Raw genomic sequence first — 26035 nt, 5'->3', positions numbered from 1 at the left:
GCAACATCTGTCCTTTAGTACAGGAATTTAGGTCATCACAGAGTGCGTGAAACTTCTTGTAATACTTTTTTTCAGGATGCTATGAAAGAAAAAATAATCAATATTGGCTAGGAGCTCATGCAGATCTCTAAAGATGTTTACAATAAAAATGTAAAATTTCATTAACTAGTCAAAATCAGCTTATCCAGTATAGATTATTCATAACGTTAATACATTTGTTATTCCAGACATTAATTTATCCTCATTACTCTTCAGTTTTCACCAGGAAAAAAAGGGCATCTCTAAAATAAGCAAGAAAACAAACAAACAAAAAAGTGGAGAATAGTAGAATATTTAATTTCTGAGGCAGTTAACATATAGAATATATTTAAATGGTTGACCATTAAAACAATAAGATACAAAAGCTGGAAATGGTACTGATGCTTAAGAGCTTTTTTGAGAATCAAAAGGTTCAGAATACAGGAGTGTGAGGCTGAGACAAACCTTAATTGTCAAAAGACTCTCCAGCCTGCCAATCCTTTACAGAATATCTGCATTATATTACTTGCTTCTAGACTTACTTTCATATCCAAGTGACAGAGTTGCATATTAGTATGGGAAAGGAAACTCAGTGAGACTCTTTCTGCATATTCATGGCAATCATGTCTCTTCATGTGCAACTAGAAACATTTCAAATCTAGGATTTGGGAATTAGTAAGGAAATAGTGGAAAAATTATATTTTTTTTCAAAAGATATTTAATAGAGCCACCTGCCCCCTCCCAGCAAAGTCATGTAAAAATTAAAAGTACACAAAAACATCTGCAAAAAAGACTTTCAAGCTTACCTTCTTCTTTTTTGTAGTAATACCCTCAAAAGGATCCTGTTTTCAAAGATATTTAACAGTGAGTCCACTAATATAAGAGCTGTGAGACATTCTAAAGTGAAGATACTAGCCACTTTTTAATTTTTTTTTTCTATTTTTATATTTGGTACAGCAATTCACTAATGATATTTCCATTTCTTATGTGGTCACATGCAAACTGCATATCAAAGAAGAAATGCTAGTGCTGGGGATAAATGTTCACATTAAATAAATAATAATGGAAAAGAGATGAAAATAATGGAAAACAGAAGGCCATAGGAGATATCACTCTACAGGAAAGTAGCAGAAAGGACTGATGTTGGTATTATGTAGATTAAATGACCATAGTACATAGTGTCCTCAGGGAGCAATGGGGAACCATTATGTAGTGGTTTGTAGTGTATGTTTGATTTGCTATGATAAAGTATTCACCTTAAGGATCTTATTTTCATTTTCTATGACAGTTAATCACATAATGATAAAGAATTTTGTACTTTTAGGCTCAGTCTAATCATGCAGGGGAAAAAAAAAAAAATGAGGGGAAACAGAAATAGAGGCAGAAGCAAAGTAACTGAAGCCTTGCAACAAGCCAGAGAGAAGCAGGACTCTTTGCTGACACCTCAGTAATCCCACTCTCAAGATCATGCAGATGTACTAAAACAATGGGGAAAAAAATCAACATCAATTCCAGTTAACAAGTGCCAAATTTACTAGATGAAAGAGAAGATAATAAGAGGAAAGGAAGTAAGTGTTATGGTTACAGAGAAATAAAAGCTAATATTAAAGCTAAAGATAACTTATTTCTATTATTTTAGTAACAAATGCAGTTTAATTCACAGTTTGGCTGTACACCCTTTATATTCATTTATTTCTGAAAACACTTCATATTTTCTTTTTTTCAGGCATCACTAATGATGGCTGAAGTCAATGGGAATAGATTTATAATAAGATTTCACATAAATCTGTCTTGTGGAATAGGGTAAGAAATGTCCTAGAAGATAAGGTACAAATGAATTTCTTTTAGTAGCCCCTGTTATCTTCTTTTGTAAATATTTTAGACTAATTTATTTCTCTGCTGAATTAATGGTCTGGTGTTTTATTTGAACTCCATTAAAGTCATGTGAGTGAAGCAGATGCCAGCCTTTGTAAAATGAATATATATGAGTTCCTTCAGTTTCTCTGAAAGCATTTATTTGGAACATGTTCTTTCACTCAGGAAAAAAAAAAAATAAAAAAAAATATAATATCCAGCTGATTCTGCTCCAAAACACTATTTCAGATTCAAGTACTAAATGGGCAAGGGAGCCGATGATGGGAACACACCAAAAGCTGAAAATGTTTCAATAAAAAATGAAGCACAATAGAAACTATGGCCAATTTAGTAAGAAAACATAATTGCTGCCGAACCATACTTCCATTCCTTCTTTTCTTCCCCAACCGAATAAATAAAAGATTCACAACCTGACAGGTAAAAATATATGTTTAAGGTAGGGGATTCATCTAATTATTAGGTAAAAATAAAGTCTGCATTTGCTTGTGACTCCCCGAATACAATGACTGACATATCTATTATGTGAACCACTACTGATAAACTATCTTTTTAATTCGTTTTTTGCAGAAATCTACTTTGATAGAACGGAACATGCTTACAAGGCATATAATTCCTTCTTTACACAGAGTATAATTACTAAAAGAATTACTGATCTAAATCTACATAGTCATTAATTGAAAAAGCTCATCTTTCAACAAAGAACATTCTAATAACCTTCAAACACAGATGGCAAACTTCACTTTAACAGTTTTTAATTTATTTTTTTTTTTATTTACAACACTTTTTTTTTAAGTTCCAACTCCATGGATATATTTGCTGAAGTTGCCAGACCTTTATTTTATGATAAACTTTTATCTCTTTGTTGTAATGCACAAAGGGAATTCAAATGCAATGTTTTATTCATTTTTCAAAGTCCAAAGCTCCTTAAAAGCCTCTGAAGGTTTTTTTGGGGATTTTTTGTTTTGTTTTTTTTTTGTCGTTGTTGTTTCTTTTTCTTCCCTCCCTCCTTACCCACTCTGTCTCCCTTTCTAGCAATCAGCAACAATAGGGCTCTTGTGATGCTCAAAATACAAGTTCTATTTTTCCTTGGTGTCAAGGAGCCTGCCTTCTGAGTGACACTCCTAGGGACTCTAAAATGAGATCTATAGTTGGGGTTATTTGGCACTGAAAAGCGTTACTCAGCTTCTACTCTCCAGTCTTTCATGAGAGCAACGAGCAAAGGTGAAAGGTTGCTACTAGGCATTTGAAAGGCTTGTTTCTCTTCGATAGTCTGAACTCATCTTCTGTTGCCAGGGAAGACAGAGCCCTGATCAGCTAAAATCATTCATTACACTGAGAAACCCAACTTATTTTTTTAAAGGGAACAAAGACAATGAGAAATAAGATTTCTTGATTATTATAACACAGTCTGTCTTTTCCTAAAGAAAATAAATCAATACCATATAAAATTATATCAGATTTCTTTATATTTTTCAGTTGACATTGACAGGAGTTATGAAAATCTGTTATGAAGACTGGGTTTATTTTTTTTAAATATTTTCTTGCTAAAAGAAATACAACAACTATATACAGATTGCATCCAACGCTCTTTTCTTTTTGTACTTTTTAATAATAAACAGTTTTTTAAAGCTATCTTTCATGTTATTTATATTTTTACACAAATTGGAAGTTAACAGCCAAAATGGAACAGTAGATTACACAGTATGACCTCCTATAGAATTTAGGCTCATAATGTTTTGTCCAGTTACTACTACATCAAGCTCAATTTGATATGCTTGATTAAAAATGTCTTTCAGACAACTTTTATGTTTTAAGCTCAGAATGTTACACGTCCTGTACAAGAGATACTGAACACAATACATTTTAATATTTCCCCAGGAATTAGAAATATTCAGAACACTGAAAAATTATATTTGCTTAGAGGGACAGATCACAGGGCATGGATTACTAGGAAGGCAGGTGCATAGGAGGGATGTCAGAGGAAAGAAGGAGGTTTATCAAGATGACAGTGGTGTTGTTCATCACAAATCTTCTGGGAAGCAACTGTTTCTGAGTCAAAACCAGACCACTCTAAGAGGATAGGTTCTTGCTTTCACATAAAGACACTTTAAGGTATGGGGAAATAACAAAGTGTGTCTTATCTGAATAAGGAAAGCAACCCTTTTTTTCTTTCCATAAAAACTCAAACATCAAAGGAAAGTTAATTGCTTTTCACATTAAGAAAGTCCAGTTAAGTTGACAGAAGAAGTGTTTGTATGGTGAGACTGTTTCAGCTCCAAGCATCAGGCAGGTTCACAAGCGTGAGTGTTCTGATGTGGCAGAGAGTCATGTCTCTCAAAAGGGTGACTAGGAAATGGATGGTGGCAAAGGAGCACAGGGGTCAATAGGACGAACTTTGTAAAAGCAGATGATAAGTGAGAACATTTTTTAATTTAAAAACAAGTTTTACTGACAAAATTCTTCTCAAAACTACTGTGAACTCTGTCCTGCTCTGTTAGAACCCAAAAACTTATTGCCCAAATGAAATAATTTAATTTTGCTTGTGAATCTGGCATGCAACAATTTACTGAAATCTTATTTACCTTGGTGGGCCTGTGTAGGTACAGAGGTCTATTTAAATACGTAAAATTAGGTTTCATGGAGCTTTCTTTCTTTTTCTTTCTTTTTTCTTTAACAAAATTCTCTATGTGTAAACTGAAAATTAAATTAGTCTTTCTTTTTTATAGGCTAATTAACAAAGTGAATGCTGGTGTCAAGTTGAAGAACACAGAAAAGTCCAAAATTTAAGTAAGCATATTCTTACACGTCAGTTTCTGAATGAGAGTAACTTTACAGGTGTTTAAATATATCACTTTTGCCCTGTGTACTTGAAATAGTCTTGCGATGAATGAATAAAGCAGTTAGTAGATAAATAAAATCTAACTATGGTCTTTGTATTATCCTGATATGCAAACTCAGCCAAACACAGCAATTGCAAGGATTTATCATTGGTTCTCTTCATCTGTATGAACAGGAAAAATATCTGAACACAGAATACAAGGCTATGGATTCAAAGCTTAGTCATATCAACATCTTACGACTCAGGGAATATTTTATGTGATGCTACCTCGTGGTGGAAACTGTTAGGCGAAAACATGTTATGTTGGATCCTATATCCTGAGAGCAGTAGGGCTGCTGCAGCTTCATGCCTTAGGTCCAGCCAGTGGCAAAGCTGAAAATATATTCCCAGTAGGCACTTGAACACAGAGCACAAGTATACATCACAGGCAGATACACGGCCAGCCACGTGGGCAACATGGACAGACACACAAAGCGCTCACATGAACACACACAACACCAATGACCTCGTCCTGCTCCACTCTCTGGCTGAGGAGGATGGACGTCCACTAGTGAGAATATGTATATACACACATACGTAGAAGTCATTTGTTTTCACTCAGTCCAGTCTCCCCAATTGCTGGCACACAGACACACACTCGCTCTGTTTGCTGCACCACAAACAGCCGGGCCCCTATAACCTGTGGTCTGACTCCAGCTGTGGAGCTCAGACTCCCCATATATACACGCATGCACATCGAACAGAGATCCCCTCACCTGCAGAAGTCATGAGAAATGGAGCATCAAGAGAAGACAGGACAGACTGCTGACCAGGCATGGCCAGACAAGCATACCAACCAACCACCTATTTACCCGTGACCAGTCTTTTTTGTCCCGCTTACCCCTTTGTTTTCCCACATTTATTCCTCCCTAAATCACCTAAGTCCATCCCTTTACATAGAGAGCTATTTTCTTCAGATACACCCCCAAAAAACAAATCAAAGGAAAAATCAAGTACCTATTTGAAAATATTTTCTCTTTGTTAGTTTTATTATCATAGATAGATGTCAGTAATCCCTCTAATATCGAAAAAATGGGATACTTGAAAGACAGAAGCCTTGAAGAACTGGTCTATTCTAAAGGCAGGGATGATATTCCTTCCGTTTTCTCCTGCCCCTTTCTTTCTCCCCCTCAGAACTATTTAAATTCCCTAATGCTGATAAGAATGAAGCATAATAGTAATTTTATTTACAGAAAGTTTTACATTCTTAGTGGGCAGATATCACAAATTATTCTAAAGTCTTTCCCCCCTTCCTTCAAAATTTTGTCAGCTGTTTATATTTTGATATCTTGTGTTCTTTTGTTTGTTTAAAACAATTATGTTGCCTTATCTCTTCATGGCACAAATTTTCCTTTTTTGCATTAAACTGATGGCCTTGGCAGTATTAGTCAGTTTTCTGAGCTGAAGGTTTTCAAAGAAACCTGCATTTACACAGAAGTTTGGATGCAACTGGAGGAGGGAGACAGGAAAGAATGAGAAGCTAGAAAAGAATATAAATTGATGATTCTGTTTCGGAACATATGAACCATAATGTAAATTCTTTATTTTGATTTAGCTAACACTTACTTCTGAATCAGTACAACAAAATATTAAACTGTATTTCTCTATCCATATTCTGCCTAGTAAATTCACCACCAACAACCCTTTTTTGAGCACCATTCAAACTTATGTCAGCTTCATTTACTAATCAGGAAAGCAAGACACTAGCAGGAAAGGACAGCTATGTGGAATGAGAGAGATGGTAAAAAGAAGAGACAATACACACATATAAGACTTAGGTTTATCAGCTGATTAGAAAAGTGAGATTTACTGTTGATTCTCATTCTGAATAACATTGTACTTTTCTTTAAGACTTCATTGAGTCTTCATTTTTCATGGAGACTTTCAGTCTCAATGTAGCAACTTCAAAAGAGAAGTTCTGACAAGCTAGGAAGTTATCTGATAAAAATCAAAACAAAATAAAAAAGAGCAATTAAACTGTTACAATAGCTTAAAAAAGAATAGGATAATAACAAAGGTCCTGGTGAAGCAAAACAGTGGTCTACCTAGACCAGTATTGTATCTCTGACTAGGCCAGCAGAAGAAAAAGAGGATTACATGTCTATGTACTCATACGGACTGAGTGACTAACACTAATTATCCCTCTCCCCCCAAATGTTTTGTGTATGGCTATGTGTATATATCAAGAAGATAAGTTAGTTTTAAAAAAACAGACAGTGAAACAGTGAGAATACAACTATGCAAGTGTGTATATATATGTATTTGTATGCATAAATTTATAATAAATATAAGTACTAAATCTATCACTTTGATCCATAAATTATAATTAAGTTAATGAAGTGACTTTTAGTTCATCTGTCATCTTTGACGTCGGGATGCTTTTTCTATTTTTATTTTAAAGACAAAAAGGTAATTTTCCTCTTCTTTAAATACGTTTTTACTAAGAACTGCAGAGGTGGCACGATTAATTACTACCTTCTTTCACTTCTCTCCCATTGAAAACTAGCTCTTTTCCATTTTTCCTTCCTTCCTTTCTCCCTCCCTCCCTCCTTTTTGTTCATTCTCTTGATAGATAACTTGTATGCTCATAATAGCAAATGACAAACTTCTAGGAGATCAAATACATTCCCTAAATTTTTTCTGTTGATACACCAGATCTGTGTGTCCCTTTACCTGTGGACATTGTAGGGTTTGGGTTAGTGGACTGTTCAGATTGCACTTGACAGAAAAAACTAGAACTTCTGCATGAGCTGGCTTGTGTGCTGGAGCACAGGGAAGAGAGAAACACAGCTGTCATACATCTAGGTCTAGCCTGAGGCAAATTTTTGGGAGGTGAATACTCCCAAGTTCAAGATATTATAGATTTACCCTTCATTTGCTATAAATATATGTACATTTCTAAGGTTAATATACATCTGTTAGCAGGCAAAAACTTCCCTAGAATAATAATACATTTTTAAAAAAGCTATTTATGCAACTGTTTGTGCAGAGACACATGGTCAAACAAGTTAGAACAAAGTGTCAATGTTTCTGTGAAAAAAAGACTCCACATAATTAGTTTAGAAAAACTGATAAAATGAAAAGATACTAATACTCTGAAAACAGGACTCTAAAAGCCTTGTATCTGCCTCTGCTTTTATCATGGTGTCACATTTGCTGGTATTGAACAAGTCACTTAATTTCTTTTCTTTTGTTTCTTCACCTGAAAAATTGAGACAATACTCTTATGTGAAATAAACCTAGTAAGGATGTTTTACAGTGGATTACTACCAATAGTAAATATTGTTTTGTTTTGTTTTCCTTTTTATTTCTGTGCAGGGAGGCAGAAACAGAAAAAGGAAAGAAAATGGCCTAATGGAAACTTTTTATGTTGGAAAATTAAGACTTACCAACATGAACAGTTTTGTAGAACTATGTCATTAACACTGAAATTTTCCAAATCAGAAAGCCCACAAAAAATTATCTTGGGTTTTTATTTGATTTTATTGATTTTTTTTTCTTCCAAGAAAGAAAGTACTTCTTATTTGATTATATTTTCTCACTTATTTTAATTCCATTATATCAGGATAATCTTCATAATTGCATCATTGGCAATATGAAACCTTTTATATACCTATATGCCCATAAGGTTTGATCTATGTAAGTAAATATATCATAACACTTAAGTGCTGCTGAAAGAGAATACTGCAGTAGTTCCTCACTGACATTTAAATGGGATATGTTTTACAGGATATGTCATAATTTTGATATTTTTCTTTCTTATTTGGGAAAAGATATATGTCAGATCATCAGATGTCAGAATTTCTGAGGGGGAAAAAATTGTGAGTTTTGAGTTGTATTTATCTTCCTTCACTTCATTATCTCCATCTTTTATAATTTGGTTTGTAATCTCTCTTTTTGTAAGGGTACTTCTTTCAAGAATACCTACCTTCAACTGTACTAAAACTCATCAATGTATTTTTGTTCTTATTTAACCTTAAAGACAAGGCTTTATATATTCTGTAAAACCGCAGATGCAGATTTTACAGTAGAATACCCTACCATTCTTTGTCACAGAGCTATATTACAAAGCCACCTTAAAAAATTTGCCCCTTAGGACTTCAAACAAAGGATATTTCTAGAAAATTTAGCAACCAACCAATTCAATATGGTGTTCACAAAGATTTGGTCATCCTAAAAAAAAATACATCTTTGAGGAGTCTTTTGGAGTAGCTGAGATACGACATTTCCATTATCTTTGAAAGTGCTCTTAGGAATTCTTTAGGTTCCTTCAGAGCTATCCACTTAAAAGTACAACCTCATGTCACTATTGTCAGAAGGAATCATCCTCAAGGTATTACAATTCATTGTGAGCAGCCTTTTGCTCAAATGTACCCAATATGTACCTTTTAACATCAAATTTTTACCTGTATTACCTGCCTCTTATAGTCTCTCAGATACTTTACAGGAGCCAGTGGTCAGACAATTTACAGGAGCCAGTGGTCTCAAATGGCTTCAGGCCTTCATCCCACTTTCCTGACTCTCCTGGACTAAGCAACTGAATTGAGAGTCTACCAACTTTAATAGTGCACTGATTAACACATCCTCATCGTCTGTCCACTGACACAGATGGTGTGAATTTGCCACCCATACTCTGGCCCTTTGTCTGCTTGTTTTGTGTCACTGAAAAGAAAGAAATAGTCACATTGTTTGTCTTAATGACCTCTTGGGGTAACGAAATCCAGTGATGAACTACATCTTATGTACAACTCTATTTCCTCCTAAACTAGAGATATTACTCTTGAGTTTTATGGAGTTTTCCTGTTATATGGTAAAAACATAAAATGGAAAGACTGGGCAGGCTTCGTGTGTTCTTTACAATTTTCACAAACCTCACTCAAATTCCCTGTAGCCCTTGTCCTTTCAAATAATCCACATCTTCACAAATTCATGACAGGATGAACTGGTGAAGAAAATATACTTTATTTAAATAGCTTCAATTATATAATGACCTATTTGCATTTTAATAGAGATTTTGAGAAGAACACCTGAGACTTCCAATAAAATAGGGATTTAAATTTGAAGGTAATTAAGGATCAAGCAGATTGTGAAATTTCTGTTTGATCTATTTAATAAACCTGTTTACTGTCATAGACAATAATGTTGCTGACCCCAACTTGTCCCAAGCTATCAAAGGAAAAGTATTTAGCTGCACTAATTACTCAGAAAGTGAGTGTTATCCTTGTCAGGAATATCCTCTTTAAATTGAGATGCTATTTTAGTAATTGCATCTGTAGCTCCTGATGAATAAAGCAGAAAAAAAAAATTGAAGACAAAAAATGCTGAATATATCATTATAATCCTCAAATTACCCATAACATCCTAGCTTCAGCCAGCAGTTATTTGCTCTGGTCAGCTAATAGGGCCTAGTGACTAACCCAACATAAGTTCTATTGGTGTTAATAAGACTTAGTCCCATGAATCCTATGAGTATTGATTGCAGAATGAAACTCTGCACGGTGATTACAAATGGGTCAGAAGTGAAGAAATTCTATGGACAGAATCTCCCACAGGGAATGACTGCTTGGGGATTAAATATTGTTCTCAGATTACCATCTTTGACACAGAAGTGCAAATGATGTCTTCTTTAGACACTTGATGGAGGCAAGGGCAGGTTGTTTTATATTATTGAACTCGGCCAAGTCAGATCACACTAACATGTAGTTAGGTCTCTATGGGATTTTCTGGGATTTGCACCTAATTGGCATATTCATAGTCATGACTTTTCTGCTGAAGAATTACAATCTGTAAATATCAGGACGGGTAGCCTTCCCAGCTATGTTTCAATGTTTCATGTCTCATCTGTCTGTTTCAAATACTGGTGGTAGAATCGCCACTGTACTGGAAAAGGAATTCACAACTGCTTTTCCATTCATAAAATTACCTGTACACTTCTATGCAGTATTGAGACAAAAATACCATTTTACTAAAAATTATGGTTTATGTACATTCATTGAAGATTAAGTGTTAATCAATATAGCTCTTTTAATCTTTTCAGATGTAAAACTGGCATAAGATAGAAATATTGGAAAAAGGAAGCCTAAATGAGAATTTGGAGAAAAATACATTTTGATGTACTGTTTTTTACCAATTTTCCTCTTCATTCACTGAGTCAAGTTAAGAAATACTATAACTTTTTCAGTCTACATATGGGATTGAAAAACAGGTGGGGATGAAAAATTTGTCTTCCATATATAAGTCCTCTGTGCTTATATAAAGCTGACTTTTGTGCTCCTGACACAAAGTTCAGTGAATACTGTTCTTTTTGGCTTAGGTGGTGTTAATTTGGCTTAGAAATTGCAATTTGTTACTATAACATTGTCCTTTATGATTTTAAGTTCAACTCTTCTTCCAGGGGGAGTAATGAAATGTGGAAACTAGATTGCAAAACCTTTGGCTCCACTGAATAATCTTTTATCTTTTGTAACGCTATTAATTTAAACAGAAATGTAAGTATGGTAACACTCAGCATCATAAATTGTGCTTTGGCTTTCTGTACATGGTATAACTTTTCTAAACTATCTTCAGTTGTGTGTATTTGAAGAAAGAAAAAGGTATCTCAGTGAAGGAGTTAGTTAATTGTGGATATTGGTTTTGCAGAATGAGTTGAAGGCTAAATTGTCTGTCTGACTTATGGGAAAGTACTGCCCAGAGTTAGAGTTCAAACCCTTTCATAAAATCAAAGGCAAACTTTGATTATCTGGTATCCCGAATTAATCAGGACACACCTTCTCTTAAAAGTTAGCACTTCTAAAAAGAATCTGCTAATTTATTTATTTTTTTTTTAAGGTGGATGTTCAGAGTATGTTAGTATAGTTTTATTTACATATGTTTCATTACTATCTTTTATTTTTATCTTATCAATGTTAGCCATCTGCATAACCCTGAATAACTGAGTTTACAGAAACAGTATCCTTTTCCATATTAGCAGTCTATCAGACTTTTGAAGCTATTGATTATTTACAGTCAGTTGGCACTGGTTGTTTATATGCTGAGCATGTATTTATATTCTGTCCACAAGTAGTTAATCTGTATCAACCATCATTAGTATCTGCGGGTATCTGCCCTGGAATGGTTATCTCGGGAAACATATCACTCCTAGCAGAAGTGTCACCATTGCCCTCAGATAGCAACACTGTTATGGAAGGGTTTCTGATGAGCTAAATGGATGTTTTGGAGAAACAAAACATTAGAACACCTATTTTCCTTTGTTGCATTAATTATATTAAACGTGTTTCTGATTTTACCTTACCTTTACCAGTGACTTTGAATGATTTATGCTAACTTCTAATTCTCTTCTCATATGATACTGTGGAATCAAAATTGAGTGCTGTGGTCAAGTGGCCACAGGCAGCAATGAATAACAAGAGTAAGCACATATTTCTGTAACTTTTCTGTTGTACAAAAATGTATGGAGAGCCTTGAGACACAATCAGATGTTAGCTGTGTTGCTGTGTACCACTAACAAAACCAACCTTGGATGCATTTTTTTTCCCCTGGAATTGTTTTCAGGTTGGTGAAAATCTATATATTTTTTTTATTTATTTAAAAAGAAGTAAACCCTTTAATCTTACCTGTGAATCCAATGAAATAGTCTCAATGCTATTTCAGTAGGGTATATTTATTGTTTCCCCAGTTCAGCCTCTGAAGAGTGTAGTGTTTCAGATGGAACAGAAATGATGAACTGTTTTGACTACAGCTTTTCTAAAAAATACATACATTTTAGATCAAACATTCAGAAAAAAAATTCTAACATTTACTGGTGTATATTTTTCATTAATCTTTCATTTCAGAATAAGGTGAGTGTGTGTGTCTGTGTGTATGTGTGTGTGTTCAGAATTTCATAGTCTCACATAAGAAAGTAGCTTTTGAAAACAGAAAAATAAATATGCAAATCCACTGCTTCTGAGGCAAGCTACTAATGTAGATAATATTAGTGGTACTTGAACTATTAATATAAAGTGACTAAATCACTTTCTTTAACTCTATGATATTCATATCATATCTGAATTTATATGTCACTATCTTGTTAAATTGTGGCAGATGATCCAAATCCATCGAATCCACAGAAAAATATCACCAAGCTTTCTTTGGAACATATGTTGTAGATCAGACACATGTATATTAATTGAGTCAGAATGAAGGAAAATCACTTAGACTAGTAATATCAATCACCACCAATTTGTTTAGCATAGAATCACATTTCTTTAAGAAAACTTCTCTATTGACTTTACAACTTCTGTCATTTTCAAATATTAAATAGCTCTAAATCATTCCATCGATATTATTAGGCCAGAGATTACTAAATTCACAGAGTCTAAAGAAGGGGCCATGACGATAGCTGGTAATGCAGATGTACTGAAAACAGATTACTGGCTCTGCTAGATGTTGTCATGTGTCATTCAATGAGTGTGCTATACAGTCAGAAGGCTCTGAATAAAGTAGTCTCCATAACCGAAAATTTAACCTTCTTAAAATGAATAGCAATATTCCTAACAGCTTCAAGACACCTGAATTTTAACGTAGCATTCATATGCCATCTTTCTCTTTAAAAAAAGAAAAACATAAACTCAAAATGGAGGCCAAATATGTTCGTATTTGTAAATACAATAATTATAAATATTACAACTTTTATATTTAAATGAAGTTCATTCCTTCCCATTTTTCTAGTTCCACTGTCACTCACAGATATTTGTTCCCAATTCCATACTTTATAATTCCAAACTTTGTAAGTACTTGAAAAATTACTGAACAGGCTGGGACAGAGATCAGGTTAGAATAAACATCTTCAACTGCGACATAGCTGCCACCATTGTTTAGACTGACCAAACATGTCAACTACTTTCCAGCTGATTTGAGGTGAATGAATAGCTAATCCAAAATGTACTCAATCCCACATCAGGTAGCAGTAAATATATTGCATGGTATAAGAAAGAAATATTGATCAAAGTTGAAAATACTATAAGGAAAAATAACCTGAATAAGAAATCTTTCTTGTTTAATGGATAAGAATTTTGGTGAAAGTCAATGACATATATTTTCTGTATATCCGTTCTCACTAACAGAATACAGAAAAAAACCACAGTCTTTGGCTATGCAAATGAAAAAAAAAAAATCCATCTCTTTGCAAACTTTTAATGAAAATAGATTCAAAAGATTACATAACAATGTTATGTTTTACATAACAAATCTTCCTCATGTGCTTTGCAGAAATCCACTGTATTATTTTTCAAATCCTAGGGGTAAGGACTAAGGCATATTTAAAAATCTCAATAGCTCCTAAGGAATGCAACACAGTTTTATCAGAGAGTTGCATAACACTTCACCTAATTATCTAAATAATAATCAGAATAATAATAGACAACAATAAAGCTGATAGAATTAGAAGGTGTGAATAAATTACAGATTAGATCTGGGAACCGGCAAAAAGGCACATAAATAAATCTTCTAATTATAACATACTTTAAAAAAATCTAATAACCTACTTTAATAGTCCTTTCTTATTTATACCAGCTATCCCTCTGAGTCAAATGGTAAAAAATATTCCTGAAGTAATGTAAATATGATAGGCAAAAATAAATTGAAGCTGTTCGAAAATCGCTTTTCCTTTTCCATAGAATAACATAAAATCTTAACTCTCTCTGCCTAAACCTGTCAGTACTTTCTTAAATTTAAATTTTGATGTTTTTCAAAATGAAAGTGTGGTTTATTTTAATTTTTACTCCTTTTGAAATATTTTTATAAAATAAATTTCAAACCGAGAAATGGATTTAATTTGGATAAAAAGATCTGAAATTCCTTTTACGACAAGCATCGAAGTGCTTTGAAATATTTAACAAATTTTTTGACACTACAACACAGAAGTTCAGCTTACCTAAGAAAAACAGTTCAGAAGTTTTCATTGACTTCTCTAAATATTTTTTCACATATAAAGGAAATACTTCATTAAAGTTATGCTCAAAACTGACTTTAAAGTGATATTTCAGGACGTTTATCAAAATAAAAGCTAGCCTGGGCTGCACATGGTATAAAGGAATTTGTGTCAAGATGTGCTTAGAAATATTTCTATCTTAAATACTGCATACGGATTAAGTGTCAAGAATGAAAAAAATAAGATAATCTTCAGAAATCTTATCAATTTTTATATAAAACTGTTTATGTAATCTCATATTAACCTTTCTATGGTACCTTTATCTGGTTACTAACTGCAATGAAATTTGTCTGGCTTTCAACTTGCAAAACCACAAATTTACATATGTGTTTATATCTGCCTGTATGTTTGTGTATAGAATTGTTATTTTTTGTTTACTTTTGTCAGTCCTAAAATTTTCATTTGTTTTGCTTGTTCTACTATAACAGAATACAGTAATTTTATATAAAACATTAACTTTTATTAACATTTATCCTCTTCTCCATCCAGATTTTCAGTAAAGCTTTGGATGCCCATTATGCAAAAGTCCTAGAAGCATATTGTCTATCATTGTGAAGTTTCAATTCAAAGATTATTTTATACACAACGTAGAAGAAATCTTTCATCAGGAAAAAAAAAGAAAAAGGGATTGTGACAAACACACATTTTTGGCTTCCTTTTGTGCAACAAAAATAGAACTAAAACGAAAGATAATTGGAAGGCCATTTAAAAAAAAAAAAGAAAAAGAAATATCTATTGGTTGTCTCTGCTTTAATATTTCAGAAGTTTGGAGATAAAAGGTATTCTTTCTTTGACAGCAATCATTGTTCAGGCTGTCATCACCCAAGTCAGCAATTTCATCACTTCACAGCAAATGTATCATTAGAAAAAAAGGGGAAAAAAACCCAGATGAACCACTGAAAAAAAAACCAAACCAAAACAAACCCCTCTCAAGTAGCAAAAAAGCCTACTTTTTCCCCTAATATGAAAGGTCTATATTTTATAGTTTCTCAAAGCTCAGGGTGTTTCCAGTAGGATTATAGCTAGTGCAGATCTTTGTTTACTGTAACAAAAGACACTGCTTACAGAAGCAAAGTTTAATGCTTAAAACAGTGTGGTAGCAATTTAAGACCAATAGGCACGAAAAAAAAAGGATAATGTTTTTTTTGGGGGGGGCGGGTTGTTTGGTTGTTTTGTTCAGGTTTTGGTTTCTGTTTCTTTTTACATTGTACTAATAGCACATAACTACTAAAATTACTTTCCTATAAAAAAGGGAGACGAAGTTATTGGAAGCTCAATTTTTTTATTTATTTATTCTTGGAAGTTAAGAAGATTAAAATTCTGGATGATGTCAGTAATTGACAAGCAGGGAAACATACTGATTAGCATCTGAAATACAATGAATTGATTCATAATTTCTTAAATGCATTTACAGAGTATCGTAATTTTCATGCTCTTTTAAAAGAAAATAGAAGATAAAAAAAGGTAGAAAAGTAATGGAAAATATGTTCATTTTAAAAGGTGATAATAAAGCTCATTAAGAAAACTAACAAAATACCACTGGAGGAAATGGTGATTACATGCTAGCCTCAATTTATATTGAAAAATTCATCAATAGCAGTGGCAACTGTTTACAGACATCACTGAGAGTTTTTGGTACTGAGTTTCTGACTGAAAGATGTTGAAGCTGATGGACTGATCCAGTTCACTTTCAATTATGCATAAGCACTAAAATAGTCTTTTGAAAAGATAAAGACCTATGGAGAAATGTATATTTATTATCGTTTGCAGATACACATTCTGGAACAAAGGCATATGCATCAGAGATGGATCAATACTGGCCAGTTTACACAAATATTTATTGATTCTGGAACTCTGTTATGCTTTTTCAACACAGGGAAAAATGCTGGCAAAACGACGTAAATCACAGTGTTAGGAATACAAAACTTGTAATCTTCTCCCTATTCTTAATTGCTCCTTCTCAATGAGCACGCAATTGAATGCATCAGTTCTGGGTTCTTTAATGTGCCCAGAAGGGCTCATTACTGTATAAGCTATACTGTATCATGACATTCTTATGCATAAATGGCATTGATATATGTACTCAGTCATCTCCACATTTAAAATAATGAGAAAGATCAACCAGTTCTCAAATGTCTCACCACTCTAGTGGCCAGAAATCGCTTTTTGTTAGGATATCCTTCAGTAATAACAATACTATTCCAGTAATACTCTGTGCAGGTTACAACTCAGGCTGTTTACTTGTTGCTTCTTTTAGTAAATTTCTCTTCAACTTGTTCTCACAGGATGCTGAGCTCTGGCTTCTTGTGAGGGGATGCTAACTCTGTCTTACTGCCATGGCTTCCAATCTAGGCAACCTCCTATGTACAGCTGTACTGCCAAGCTTTGGGTCGTCAGATCTGCCTGTCACTCACTTTGTGCCCTCTAAGGCTTTCTTGTGGAGTCTATTACAGACTCCAATTGTAACTGGACAACATTTGATCTTCAGTTTGAATAAGGACTTTTGCCTGACTTCTTATATCTTTTGTGACTTTGTTTCCAACTTTCAAAATAAGTTTATGTGAACTTAGCTCGGAAGGTGTCAGAAAAGCTGTTTCATGAAAGTTTAGGAAATTACTTGGATTCAGATTTCCATCTTTTCTCCTTTTCATAGATATCCATAGTTTAATGGAGTCAGAAGTGAGTTTTAGTCTTTCTGGCATCACATTATTGTTTGCCCAATTCAGCTTTGGTAATGCTGATATCAAAGGTGAACAATTAACTGCGGTATAATTAATTCCCTTGGTGCTTAACCAAGTGTCACTGGAGATATACAGGGGGACCATAAAGGGTAATCTTGTTTTTTAAAAGACCATAAGACAATAATTTTATAGTACAGTGCTTTGTCAGGCAGGTCTACTTAAAGGTCTTTCCCTAAAGGAAAGGGACCATTCCTGACCATTCATTTACAGCAGTAATTTGGGATCTATATAAATGAGGCTGGGCAAAGGAGTTGAAAGGTTCCTGGTTTTTTTCTTTTTTAAAATTATTTTATTTTTTTTAACCTAGATACGTTTATTGATAAAGTAGCATCATGGAATTTTTATTACCATGAAAGGAGAGGAGTAGACTTTTTAAACGAACATTGGCATTGGATGCCTTTTTTCAAACATTGTGGTAGAGGGCCCAGAAAGTTGGTAGTCATCTACAGTTTTGTCACGACAACCTTTTGCATATTATCTGTTCTACTTCACATTAAACTTGTAAGAATTTATGAAGATTTGTGTAATGAAAAATATAATTTTCTAGATACTATAATAAGGTTATAATATTATAATATTTCACAACCTCATAGTATGTTGTGAAATGTGAACAGCAGCTAAATAACTTCCAGGTTTCCCCATTTTCCCATGCTTTAGATAGATTAAAGGTAAATTAATTCACATCTGACCCCTAATTGATTTTTTTTAAATTGCTTGATTAAATTAGACTCTTAAATTTGTTTATCTACCACATTTCATATGTGATTACATATTATATTCAAACTGGATAAACAATTGCATTTTTGAAAGTGGGAAGATACTTAAAAAGTATTGAAAATAAGACAACATCAGACAAGCAAATAGAACACTCTCTTTTTTTTTTCCCTCCCGCTAAAAGACAAGATGAGCTATGTGTCAAGTCAAGAAATTGCATTAGACTATTAGCAATTATTAGAAGATATTTCTCAAGTTAATGTATTCCAGGTAAAGTGGAATAGGGTAAAGCATGTTTTATAATTATTTTTTTTTCTTGCTACTCTAGCTCTAGTATTATGTTTATTAATGGTTCATTGCATATTAAGAAGCATTTTGTGAAAGGAATGATAAATTGAGTTTCTACCTGATTCCATTCAGATCAGCCTTTGATCGGTCTCTCAGGTGTTCACAAGCCCTTGAACAATTTTTAGATACATCCAACTGGTAAGACAAAGACTATTGCAAATTATTAAAATTTTACAATTACTGTACTATTATTTGGGATGAAACTCATAATGATCTTAATAATTCAAATATACCATACTTGATTCTTACACGATTGTTTAGTTATGTCAGAATACTTTATAAATGTTAGTCTCTCCATTAATTGAGTGAATTCCTTGCTAGAATGGCTTCTAATTCTTTGGCTAATTAAATAAAAAGTAAAAAGCTTCCTTTTCAGATTGTTTTCCATTACCCGAAAGCTGAAAAATAAGTACGAAAAAATCCATGACAAAAATATTTTCCTTTAGGGTACAAATTCAATGGCTTGTGCTTTTTCTTTTCTCGAAACAGAATAAATAAATGCCACATACTCCCCACAATTGCCACTGTAACACATTATTATTCTACACACACAAAAAAGAGAAACCTATGTTTTATTATAAATATTGATCTACGTAATAAAGAAATTTCGGAAAAAAGGAATATTCTGAAAAATTTATCACATTTTTTAGTGTTTTAATGCGCCAAAGCAGAGGTTTAAGGGTTCCAAACAAACTACATAAACATTTGCTGAGCATGTCTGACTACAACGTTGCTGGCTCCACTCTGAGTGTCATTTCCAACCATTCCTCCCAAAATAACAGCCCATCTTTAAATAACATCAGCATTGTCTGCAGCCAACTCACATGAATGCATAGGCAGAGAAATTCCAAACCACGTGGGCCTCAGGCTGTTTCCAGGCATTTTTCCTGTCTATTTCCTCCCCACACACTGGCAGCTTTCTCTGTCTCTCTTTGCTCTTCCATTGCTGGTTTGCGACACGTGGCTACCAGAAAGGTGCAGGATGCCATACAGCCACTTCCCACAGGGACTCATACAGGATACTGTACCTCAGAGCGTGCCATTCATACATACCACATGGTGGTCTATATCATCCAGGGCTGTGCTACAGAGAGGGAAAGTATGGGATACCCATCAGGCCACTCCTAGGAGTGTCCAGCCTCTCCCCTGAAGGGGAGGTAGTTGTCATAGGCTTCTCATATGCCTCAAAATTTGTTTGGTTATATAAGGCCAAGTGAGGAGACTGTCAAACGTGTCTAGGTAATTGCTACTGTTCTGCAATTACAGTAGTATTTGCCACTTCCAAGCTGCCCCAGAGAGCCTCCTCACCCACCTCTTTGAACGAGCCAGACGACCACTCCTGCAGGGCTGCTTCAGGGAGGCAGGACACGGTGTTATGGTGAAGATACTAAATCTGACAATGCCTACCTGCTTTTGCCTCTTACAGGGGAGGCACAAAGTCATCCCAGAAAAAAAAAAACAAAACAAAAAACTAACCTTCTTTTTCCATGTACTTTTGCCTTCCTTTTCCTTCATAGTTTTCACTGTGCATGGAGCTCTTAGTTCTTTATCTAGACACTTTAAATAAAGGAAAAACTCTCTTATCTTTTTACATCTTCCATTGTTTCTCAGTGGAGAAAATAAAAAAATAACAAGAGCAAATAAACTTTTTGCTTCTCAACTCCTTTCACCAGTTATACATAGCAAAACCCAGCAGTGGGTGTGTAGGCATCAAGGAACAGGACATTAAGGAGTAGTGTTTGAACTATGAGAAATGAACTGCATATACCATACTAATTTTTCCTTTCAAAGTGGAAATGCCTGAATGTAGCTGCCCACTGGACAGAAAAGTCAGGCATATGCATACATTTTGGGAGACAGTGGATGAGAATGGCTGTAAAGAAGAATTCCAGATAAGCTGTGGTATGTAAAAACCAGTTCTAGCTCTCTATTGTTAATCAGATAAATGCCACTAAACTTGTACAAGGACTTGTGGATGAGACAAATACCAGGGTGATGCTGAAGTTTCTGTGAAAGCTTGCTTGATAGTAGCGTATTGTTATAGTAGTATTCTGCAGTATCTAAAAACTCCATTGATCTGCTTTTCTAGGATAGTTCTGTAACACACAACAAGAAAATATTGCCAAATTTACTTATCCAGTAACATTTCTAGAGTTTGGGTATTTTTAACATTTAAAGGTGCGAAGACGTGAAAAATGTCTAAGTTGAAATAAAAACAACAAAAAAGAAAAAGCATAGCTATTAAACCTTATTCATTCATTTATTTATTCACTTAATAATTCCCCATGAAGAGTATCATGGTTATAGGTTTTCCCAAAGGATGAAGTGTCAGACAATATAGATAAGCTGGCAGGATCATCCTGAAGTATTCTGTACTTGTAAAGTTACTTTAAAATTGATAATGCTTGCTGCTTGGAAACCTTCACTGAGGAAATGATCATTCATCATTTGAGATATATCTAAGGTCAATGTTCATCCACAGCAGGCCATGCATAAGATAAGGCATAGATTTTTTACCAAGGTACTCTCCACCAAATAGAAGATAACACTACAGAGATCATCTGCAAATAAGATGTATGCACTTTACTTTGTAAAAGTGGAAGTGTTTTGGCCTCTGTTTTCCTTTGTCTCTGTCATTTTGGCAGGAACTCTTTGAAGTCAGATTTGCATATCTGTCAAGCAGCGCAGAAAGCATTACAGAAAGTGACATTTATAGACAGAAAAATTAAGATGGCTTTTAAGGAGTGTTTTTCTACATATTAATATAGTTAGACTGATGTATCCATTTTCATTTATTTACTTTAGTCTCAAATCTGGGGGACTAGAAAGTCCTTTTTCAGTTTGCAGTCTTATATCAGAATAAAAGATCAGTTCCTCTTGAAATCATTGCTGGACAATCTGAGATCCAGGCCGTAGTGCAGAAAAATACTGATAACGTGGGATCGGTCAAGTGAGGAAAAGCAGACTGATTTGGGAAGTCTGTATTGTCTTACCTTCTGATTGCGGCTCTTCCTAGAAATGATGCTCCTGCTTCCATTTTGAATTTGTGCCCTTCTGTGGACTGTTTAACTGCAGAACAACTGTCTCTGCAAAATGAATAACCTGAAGACTTTCTAAAGATAGCCTGCAGGCCTTTAGTTTTTGTAATAGCAGGAACAAGGTCAAAATGCCCAGAAGGGATATGTTAATGAACTGATGTGGGTTGCAGCTGTCGGAATTTCTTTAGTGGTGCATTGCAGCAAACATATTTACGGTTTAAGTTCTTGGTTAGTGAAAGCATACATTTCATCTTCTCCTAGAGTTGTACAGGTACAATGTGATAATTAAAAGAAATGGTACTACAGTTCATTAACTGGAATAAAAAACTCTTAGTGAACGCTACATTTTATGAAGTATCTTGTTTATGCTTTGAGTTCCTTTTGATAAATTTAATGACCTTTACCTTTTCTGCAACAGTGAGATGCATAACTCACCAATGTAAGGCTGCATTTTTATACAGTTTCTTTTAAGCTTTTAAGCTAACTGATGTTTCATTCATGTTATTGTCAAACATTGTCAGAAAGAAACAGTAAACAGCAGTTTACTCCTAGCAAACACGTTAGCTTCTTACACCCTTGTTAGCTTCTTATTCCCTAAAAGGGAGCACAGGAATGCATTTTAGGGTTTTCTGATGCAAAAGGCTTTGCAAGGGAAAGTGTGAGAAAGGATGCTCAGTGGGAAAAAGAAGGCTTGAAAAGCAAAGTCATGTGCCATTTCACAAGCTGCACAGATATCATTTTGAAGTCATTAGGATATCTGTTTTTCAGTTACAGCATACACATTAATATGCTTTGCTTTTAAAAATAAAAAAATAATAATAAAAACTCAGACAAGCATTTTAGAAACTCTGCCTCAGATAGAAGTGAATGTTAATATCAAGCAACTCAGCCCAATTGCAGCTTGCATAGATCAAAGCTGGAAAATGTGTAATCATCTAACATGAGTGGATAAGAAGGATCACATAAAAGATCACAGAACACCAAGAACAAGGCAGAAACAGGAGCAGAGAAATTGCTGTAAGTCCTGCATAATGAAAATGATGAAGTGAGGCATGATTTAGTGAAGTACATTATTATGGGTAGTAGCATTGAAACCTGTCAGGAATCTTATCTTTACACAAGCACAAACTCAAAAAGGTATAATTATGAAGAAAGGGCCATGACCAAACTTAGTGAATAAACAAGCACTTCATTGCTTCTTTAAAACATGATACCTTCCAGAGAAATAAATAACTAAAAAATGAAATCTCAGATCCACACTATATACTACATTAATACATAAATTCTAACAATTGAACTTTCAGACTGTGGTCGGTTGTTCCTATTACTTCTGAGTAGCTAGTATCAAAGTAGTTATTCTTTGTGAAAGATTCTAAGACGTGGTTTGTTTTCTAGATATCTGACCTGGAAATACTGAATTTTTGCTAGTAATGACACTGGATTTGTTACCTGAGTTTGATGCAATTCAAGAGGTTAAAATATGTAATGATATGTGTCAGTCATTGCAAAGGAAAAACGTAAATTCTGTATGCTAATTTAAAACTAAAGAACATGAATTTCTATTTTTAGATGGTTTTCTCCATGTTTTGCTATTCTGTAATGTGAAACACTTAACCTGCAATATATTTGTTGATACAAAATTAGTAAAAAGAGCATAGTTACCATGAAAGAAAAGAAACCATGAATAAAAGTGTCTCCTTCAGCTCAATCAATTTTCAACACTTTTCTAAACCTCAGTCCCAGATGCCAAATGTTTTCCTTCACACTTCAAGTTTTTACTGTAGTATTCAGTTTAGAGAGTTCTTCTGTTAGACATTATTAGACATCCAGACCAATTTCTTTTCAGAGATACTGAGCACACCTTACTCCCAGTGGAGTAAGAATATCAGTATATTCTCAGCAGTTCTAAGAATCACATAATTTTGATAGATCTTACTGTAACGCAGATAACCAGCTTCTTGCATGTATTGACTTTTAATCATAGATTTTACTTTTCTCACTTTCTCTTACAAAAAGAAATTAGCTTGTATTTCCATCGAGGGCTGAACAGATGTAATGTCTTATCAAGTCTGTGTTGCCTCTTAGAAAAAAAGCAACCAAATCAAAACAACTAATCAAGGTATTAGCATTTCTATAGATTAAATTTAATTTGCATTCTGATATAATAGTATGACAACATAAATTAGATCTTTCTTGCTACATCTAGTGACATTTAGAAGATCAATTTTCTGCTTTAAGCAATATTGTACCCTTTGCTTTATTTTAGCCTATTTTGTAAATTCCTGGACTCTTACTGATATTTTTTCCCTTATGGGATATCTATATTCAGCTCTTACATTTTGAAGGTATAAATTACATTTTTGAAAATTAGTTTTATAGAAGTGATATCATTGCTATAGTGGGACAGATATAAGCAAGGTAAAATTCAAGAAGTAGTGGTCTTATATGTGCATGAATATCTGCATGTACATGGGTATGCATATATATGTGTATGTATATGTCATCTTAGAAATATTCTGTTGAGATATATCACAGTAATTATGTTGATAGACCACTGCTAAGGTTACAAAAGTAGGTGCTTAGAAATACTAAACCCAATATTAACTTGCTCCTGTGTTTAATTGCATAATTTTTACTTACGCTGCCGTTTTTATTCAATGTGTAGAATGGACATTTTTGAGGAATTAGTGCAGATTAAGTGGTAAAAGGGGATGTAGTTTTACAATGTTTCTGATCTGTGGCAGAAAAGGCAATATGCCTGCAGAATCATCAATTTGAAAAAGTATAAAGGATGAATGTTTTGTTTCTTTGTTTCAAAGCTGCAATAATGTGTTATTATGCAAAATATTTAAAACAAAGTTGTAAAAATGAAACTAGTTGAATGTTCGTTATTTTCTTGTTATCTATATTTTCTTGGGTGAAACATGATTTTATTGTAAGAAACCTGGGAATTCAGAAAACTGACTGAAGACAATGAGATTTATTGGTAACCTTTTGACAACTGCGTGATAACAAGTAGTCGGAAACATGGTCAATAAAAGCAAGTGCCACAAATCAAGAAATAAAAAAAGTATGAAGGGAGATAATTTGACATTATTCTCTGCATCAGCTCTCCATCTGTAAAATGGCTATGGTGTCTGATGAGGGACTTTGAGGATGTCCTTTGGTTAGCTCATAGGCAAGTTACCACTGTGAACATCACATAAAAAAGTACTGATAAGGAAATAATTAACTCTGCCCTCAGAGCAGGGTTGAACTTTCTGAAATAAATAACACCTAGGGCTCCAAATTGAAAAGTGAAGCTCACAAACGTTATGGATGCACACAGTGAAATTCTTTCACCTTGTACACTGAGTAGAGTAGGAGTTGGGTAGAGACGGGGAAAAAGTATATGTCATGGTATTGACAGCAGCCCAGCGCATACTTAGAATCATAGAATTGTCTAGGTTGGAAAAGATCTTTAAGATCATCGAGTCCAACCGTTAACCTAACAGTGCCAAGTCCACCACTAAGCCATGTCCCTAAGCACCACATCTACACATCTTTTAAATACTTCAGGGATGGTGACTCAGCTGCTTCCCTGGGCAGCCTGTCCAGAGCTCACCCACCTCACCCACCCACCTCACTGCAACCTTCATTCAGGTAGTTGTAAAGAGTGATAAGGTCTCCCCTCAGCCTCCTTTTCTCCACAGTTAACAATCACAACTTGCAAAGCTTTTAACTTTTTAGTTAATTTAAAAGTGAATGTCTTTTATGACTGCTGTTTTGACCTATATTATATTAATCATTCAACAGGTAGCTTAAGAATACATGTTCCCTCATTTACTAAAACATCCTATGTTTTGTTTTAGAAATGCAATACTTGACTGGTGCCTTGATTTGAACACACCTTTAGGGATATTAAGGAACAACAGTTCCTTGGCCCATTAATCAGCAACCACTTAATTATTAACGTGAATAGGAATTTACAGCATAAACTCCATAGTTTCATTTTCAAGCCTGTGTACAATAAAAATTTCCTAAAAATTCACATAATACATTAATTCAAACATCTGTAACTTGGAACAAGAGCACACCACCTTATTAGTTGCATATCTCATTTTTGTAAATACCGTCTTGTAAGCAGTAGGGTTTTACAGCGGTATAAATGGACATGCTTTTGTGTGGATGCTTGAGAGTGTTTTTGAAAACACAGTCATAAAAGATGTGTTACAGTTTAAATTGGAAAAAAAAATATTTGGGTTTAGGGTTCTTTTAGTAATTGGATACACAGTTCTGAAATAGATTTCGATGTTGTGTTATTTGAATAACAGGTTTGAGCACACCTAATATTAAAAAAATGCCAGGAAAACAATTAAAAAGAGGTTAGTTATTTAGCTTCTTATTAGCTTACTGAAGGTAAAACGGAGTCCAAACAGGGTTCTCCTTTTTCCCCCCAGATTGATTAATGGTG

This window comes from Larus michahellis, chromosome 2 (genome assembly GCF_964199755.1).
Source record: "Larus michahellis chromosome 2, bLarMic1.1, whole genome shotgun sequence".
NCBI lineage: Eukaryota > Metazoa > Chordata > Aves > Charadriiformes > Laridae > Larus > Larus michahellis.
This window is presented reverse-complemented; position numbering follows the sequence as displayed.